This window comes from Thalassophryne amazonica, chromosome 8 (assembly GCF_902500255.1).
Source record: "Thalassophryne amazonica chromosome 8, fThaAma1.1, whole genome shotgun sequence".
Classification (NCBI taxonomy): domain Eukaryota; kingdom Metazoa; phylum Chordata; class Actinopteri; order Batrachoidiformes; family Batrachoididae; genus Thalassophryne; species Thalassophryne amazonica.
In genome coordinates, this window is record NC_047110.1 from 93,798,410 (window position 1) to 93,804,409 (window position 6,000).

The following is a 6,000-nucleotide window of genomic DNA, read 5'->3' on the forward strand; positions in this document are numbered from 1 at the left end:
TGCTCTTTGGTAGAGGCAATAAATGAAAATGGAGAGAAAATGCATTGCTCTAATAGATCCCTCCTGGCGTTATCAACGTGAGCTCACCAGTAGTTTTCCTGATCGTCGCGGCTCTTAAAATCCCAGTAGGACTTGTACACAGACTTTGCATTTTTCACTCCTCTTAGTGAGAGCCAAACATGTCATTTATGGAGAGATTAAGGAGCGTTTAAACCTGAATGAAACCACTTGCAGCCCAACTATCTTTATTACTGCAGCCACAGGAGCCCTGAGGGGACATCAGCCTCTGTCGCACCCATCGCTCAAACGCTGTTATTTCTCCCTGCGCACAAAATGCACTAACGCGTAGGCCAGATATCCATAAGCACTCCAGCTTTCCTCTACCTCATCTTCACCTCTCAGTATCTGGCCACCTTTGAAGAAAAGATTCATTCAACACCACTGTGATGTCTTCAAGTGGCGGTTCGCTCACAAATTATATACAGTGCATGCGGAAAGTATTCACTTTTTCCACATTTTGTTATGTTGCAGCCTTATAGGGACACTTCTCGTGATGTCATTAATCTGGTCACATGGGTTTTTTTGACTTCTGCAGTTGGCAGAAAGCCGTATGGCACAATAGGTTTTTACAGGTGTCGCAGGGTTACATCATAACACCAGTCAGTTGCTGCATTATTAGCTGCACTGATCATTTCCCAGTGTGTTCAGGGATACGTTTCCTGAGACATATTGATCGTGAACCGAAAAGATCTGTGTGGGTTATAGCAATTCGACACAAGAACTGGGTTCTGTCGGCTCACTCCCGTGTTTGTGGGATCCACTTCCTGTCGGGTAAGTCGTGAGTACATTTAAATAATCAGAAATGTCAAAGGAATAATTTTCTATTTTAGCTTGGCACACCAGTTCAGTAAAGTTCCTCACTTTCCACCGAGCAGTAATTTATTTATACCAGAAAAGGCCGAGAGGGTGCAGCTTTTCTTTGCAGCCACTGACTCCAGCAGGTGATTTCACTGATGAACTCATCCCATCTGCTCAAAGGGATGGTAATCAGTGAAAGAAGTGGCTTCATTTGTCCTGAAGTCACTCCTTTGATATCCTGTCTGTGTGCTCTGGGTCATTGTCCTGCTGAAAGATGAACCATCGCCCCAGTCTGAGGTCAAGAGCGCCCTGGAGCAGGTTTTCATCCAGGATGTCTCTGTACAATGCCGCATTCATCTTTCCCTCAATCCTGACTAGTCTCCCAGTTCCTGCTGCTGAAAAACATCCCCACAGCATGATGGTGCCACCACCACGCTTCACTGTAGGAATGGTGTCTGCTTTCCTCCAAATATGACACCTGGCATTGATGCCAAAGAGTTCAATCTTTGTCTCATCAGACCAGAGAATTTTATTTCTCATGGTCTGAGAGTCCAGCCTAGTCTCACGTTTTTTTTTTCGTCCATGAAAATTTTAATCATTTCGTGACGGGTATTTTTAAACTCATTATTACTAACTACTACCCCCAACCCTAACCTTAACCAGGGGCGTCGGACTGGGGGGGGTAAAGGGTACTATGTACCCAGGGCCCAGATCATGGGAGGGGGCCCACAAAAAACTGGCATTAAATACATTTTTGTGTTGCATTTTATTAATGTCCATACAATTCATGTTGTAAAAGAATAAGAATGAATGTATAAATGTTGCGAAACATAATTCTGCTCTAACAATGATATTGAAAGATCTCTGAGGGCCCGTCCACCCCTGCACAGTTGTAAAATGGTTTAGTCCAGGTGCACAGGCGACACTCTGACACACACAGACACACATCCCAAACGGTATCTGACAGCATGAGGAGAGGTTTTTAGGCTGAAATAAGACATGTCTTTTCTAAAAAAAAAAAAAATTAAAGTCCAGATTTCAAAAAAGAAGAGAAAAAGAAAACTAAATGAGGGAAAACAGCTGCTAACCAAATTCTTTGAGAAGAGAGGTGAGCTCCAAAACTATCTTAACGTGCACACAGGAAACTTGCTAATATCAGCACTGAGGACATATAAACTTCACAGTTTAACAGGGAAAGACACGATAAACCCACGCCGGTTTTGGTGGCAAAATAACAACAAGCAGCCGCAGCTCTGCTCATCTGCCCCCACGGGACACACAGTCCACCTGAGAGGGAGGGTGGGGGACACGGAGCAACGCGCGGCTGCTGCTGTGACAACACCATGGACGCACAGGACAGGAGCAGGACAGCTTACTTCTGCTGCAAGAAAATCAAATGTCTTGACCCAGTCTCCCCTGACTTTATACTGCTTGTTAGCGCATTTATGGCAAATGAAATACCCAAATGCTAAAAATAACTGCGTGCATTAGGTGCTGTCCCTTTAATTATATATGTGCAGATTTGGAAAAGTGTTTTATTACAATGACAGAAAAAACATGCATTAGCCTTCCTGTCTTCTGTGGGTTATACGAGGTCTGTTAGAAAACTATCCGACCTTTTTTATTTTTTGCAAAAACTATATGGATTTGAATCATGTGCGCTTGCATCAGCCAAGCTTGAACCTTCGTGCGCATGCGTGAGTTTTTTCACGCCTGTCGGTTGCGTCATTCACCTGTGAGCACACTTTGAGTGAGCAGTGGTCCAGCCAACCTCATCGGATTTTTATTGTGAGGAAAATGTCTGAATGATTTGGAGCTTTACTGCATCAAATGTTTCCAGAAACTGTGAGAGACAGCCAGGTGGACACCATTCGAAAGATTCAGACGGCTTTCAGGGACGATTCTATGGGGATCACACAGAATAAGGAGTGTCACAACCGGTTTAAAGACGGCGCACAATGGCGGCGATCGACAGGCTGAAACGACCAGATAATTTCCAAACTGAACGCCCTCCGCCATTGTGCGCCGTTTAAGCTACAAACTCGTAGCTTAAAGCAGATAACCCGTAAGTTGGAGAGGAAATGGCGTCTCACTAATTTAGAAGATCTTCACTTAGCCTGGAAAAAGAGTCTGTTGCTCTATAAAAAAAGCCCTCCGTAAAGCTAGGACATCTTACTACTCATCACTAATTGAAGAAAATAAGAACAACCCCAGGTTTCTTTTCAGCACTGTAGCCAGGCTGACAAAGAGTCAGAGCTCTATTGAGCTGAGTATTCCATTAACTTTAACTAGTAATGACTTCATGACTTTCTTTGCTAACAAAATTTTAACTATTAGAGAAAAAATTACTCATAACCATCCCAAAGACGTATCGTTATCTTTGGCTGCTTTCAGTGATGCCGGTATTTGGTTAGACTCTTTCTCTCTGATTGTTTTGTCTGAGTTATTTTCATTAGTTACTTCATCCAAACCATCAACATGTTTATTAGACCCCATTCCTACCAGGCTGCTCAAGGAAGCCCTACCATTATTTAATGCTTCGATCTTAAATATGATCAATCTATCTTTGTTAGTTGGCTATGTACCACAGGCTTTTAAGGTGGCAGTAATTAAATCATTACTTAAAAAGCCATCACTTGACCCAGCTATCTTAGCTAATTATAGGCTAATCTCCAACCTTCCTTTTCTCTCAAAAATTCTTGAAAGGGTAGTTGTAAAACAGCTAACTGATCATCTGCAGAGGAATGGTCTATTTGAAGAGTTTCAGTCAGGTTTTAGAATTCATCATAGTACAGAAACAGCATTAGTGAAGGTTGCAAATGATCTTCTTATGGCCTCAGACAGTGGACTCATCTATGTGCTTGTTCTGTTAGACCTCAGTGCTGCTTTTGATACTGTTGACCATAAAATTTTATTACAGAGATTAGAGCATGCCGTAGGTATTAAAGGCACTGCGCTGCGGTGGTTTGAAACATATTTGTCTAATAGATTACAATTTGTTCATGTAAATGGGGAATCTTCTTCACAGACTAAAGTTAATTATGGAGTTCCACAAGGTTCTGTGCTAGGACCAATTTTATTCACTTTATACATGCTTCCCTTAGGCAGTATTGCTTAAATTTTCATTGTTACGCAGATGATACCCAGCTTTATCTATCCATGAAGCCAGAGGACACACACCAATTAGCTAAACTGCAGGATTGTCTTACAGACATAAAGACATGGATGACCTCTAATTTCCTGCTTTTAAACTCAGATAAAACTGAAGTTATTGTACTTGGCCCCACAAATCTTAGAAACATGGTGTCTAACCAGATCCTTACTCTGGATGGCATTACCCTGACCTCTAGTAATACTGTGAGAAATCTTGGAGTCATTTTTGATCAGGATATGTCATTCAAAGCGCATATTAAACAAATATGTAGGACTGCTTTTTTGCATTTACGCAATATCTCTAAAATTAGAAAGGTCTTGTCTCAGAGTGATGCTGAAAAACTAATTCATGCATTTATTTCCTCTAGGCTGGACTATTGTAATTCATTATTATCAGGTTGTCCTAAAAGTTCCCTAAAAAGCCTTCAGTTAATTTAAAATGCTGCAGCTAGAGTACTAACGGGGACTAGAAGGAGAGAGCATATCTCACCCATATTGGCCTCTCTTCATTGGCTTCCTGTTAATTCTAGAATAGAATTTAAAATTCTTCTTCTTACTTATAAGGTTTTGAATAATCAGGTCCCATCTTATCTTAGGGACCTCGTAGTACCATATCACCCCAATAGAGTGCTTCGCTCTCAGACTGCAGGCTTACTTGTAGTTCCTAGGGTTTGTAAGAGTAGAATGGGAGGCAGAGCCTTCAGCTTTCAGGCTCCTCTCCTGTGGAACCAGCTCCAAATTCAGATCAGGGAGACAGACACCCTCTCTACTTTTAAGATTAGGCTTAAAACTTTCCTTTTTGCTAAAGCTTATAGTTAGGGCTGGATCAGGTGACCCTGAACCATCCCTTAGTTATGCTGCTATAGACGTAGACTGCTGGGGGGTTCCCATGATGCACTGTTTCTTTCTCTTTTTGCTCTGTAAGCACCACTCTGCATTTAATCATTAGTGATCGATCTCTGCTACCCTCCACAGCATGTCTTTTTCCTGGTTCTCTCCCTCAGCCCCAACCAGTCCCAGCAGAAGACTGCCCCTCCCTGAGCCTGGTTCTGCTGTAGGTTTCTTCCTGTTAAAAGGGAGTTTTTCCTTCCCACTGTAGCCAAGTGCTTGCTCACAGGGGGTCGTTTTGACCGTTGGGGTTTTACATAATTATTGTATGGCCTTGCCTTACAATATAAGGCGCCTTGGGGCAACTGTTTGTTGTGATTTGGCGCTATATATAAAAAAAATTGATTGATTGATTGATTATAGACAATTCCTTTGGCTTCATGCTTGGTTTGTGCCCTGACATACACTGTTAACTGTGGGACCTTATATGTAGACAGCTGTGTGTCTTTCCAAATCATGTCCAATCAACTGAATTTACTCCAGGTGGACTCCAGTTAAGTTCTAGAAACATCTCAAGGATGATCAATGAAACAGGATGCACCTGAGCTCAATTTTGATCTTTATGGGTAAGGCTGTGAATACTTATGTACATGTGATTTCTTAGTTGTTTTTTTTTTTTTTTTCTTGTTGTTGTTTGCTTGTTTTGTTTTGTTTTTTTGGTTGGTTGGTTTTTCAATAATTTGCAAAAATCTTAAAAAAAATACTTTAACATTGTCATGATGGGGTTGTGTGTGGTGAATTTTGAGCAAAATAAAAAATGAATGTCATCCATTTTAGAATAAGGCTGTAACATGGGATATTCAACTTGGTCCAGGTAGGGCCAAGAGGGTGCAGGTTTTTCTTTGTAACCGTCCACTCCAGCAGGTGATTTCACTGATTAACTGATTTCAACTGCTCAAACTGATGTTAATCAGGGAAATCACCTGGTGGAGTGGGCGGTTACAAAGAAAAACCTGCACCCTCTTGGCCCTTTCTGTAACAAGTTGAATACCACTGTTGTAACATAACAAAATGTGGAAAAAGTGAAGCACTGTGAATACTTTCCAGATACACTTTTGTTTTCCACTGGCTTTATCCTTTTTGCAGCAAACATCAAATGGC